This window comes from Gavialis gangeticus, unplaced genomic scaffold, assembly GCF_001723915.1.
Source record: "Gavialis gangeticus isolate Ggan-Ray unplaced genomic scaffold, GavGan_comp1, whole genome shotgun sequence".
Taxonomy (NCBI): domain Eukaryota; kingdom Metazoa; phylum Chordata; order Crocodylia; family Gavialidae; genus Gavialis; species Gavialis gangeticus.
In genome coordinates, this window is record NW_017728994.1 from 70,299,355 (window position 1) to 70,300,216 (window position 862).

Here is an 862-nt window from a genome sequence, read left to right on the forward strand (position 1 = left end):
GCGTAGCAAAGCACAGGGCTTTGTGCAGCTCTGTAGGAAGCCTTGCTGGCAGCAGCCCGGGAAAGCAGCTCCACCCAAGAAAAATGGCAATCCTGATCTTTCTTTTTCCCGCCCTGGAGCCTGCCTGCCTGCCTGAGCGTGTGGCGGCCTGGTGCTTCCCTCCACAGCTGCGGTGCCCCTGGGACCACCGGTGCCAGCGGATGCTGCCTCTTGGGGTGCAGCTAGTGGCATGGAGGGAAGCACCAGCCCCCCCACAGCCCTGGGACCACGCTGGCTAGAGAGGCAGGTAAGCCAGCGGGGTGTGTACACGACAGCGAAGTTTAATCCACCCTAAATTTGAAGCACTGTTTTTTAAAACCCACAGTTTTGACGCTCGCCTCCTCAAACGATCCTCTCGTCCGCAAGGGTGCCGTCCGTTCGCCCTCCCCAGCGACGTCTCCCGGCCCCGCGAGCTGGGGCTTTTCACTCCTGCCGAAAACCTTAACGACGCCGGGGGCAAAACGGCCGCCCGGGAGGCGCGGTGGCTCAGGCGGGTTAGATTCAGCTTTTATAAAAAGTTGAATGAAAGCTGTCAATGGGACTCCAGCGGCTGTGGGGGTTTAAGGGCACCCATATGGCTGGGCTCCTGTTGCGCCTGCCTGGTGTTTCTTAAACTTTCCGCGGGCTCTCGTAACACCTCGTGCGCCCGTTGGGCTCCTGCCATAGCTGGTGTCGGCCCTGGAGCGACGCGCGGCTCCTTTCCCCGTGAGGAGAGCCTCCGCCCAGCCCTCACGGGGCAGGGCCCAGGCCGGGCCGCATTTCGGGGTGCCGAGCCAGCGGCCGCGAACCCGCCCACGGGTCCCGGCTGAGCGCCGCGCCGAGC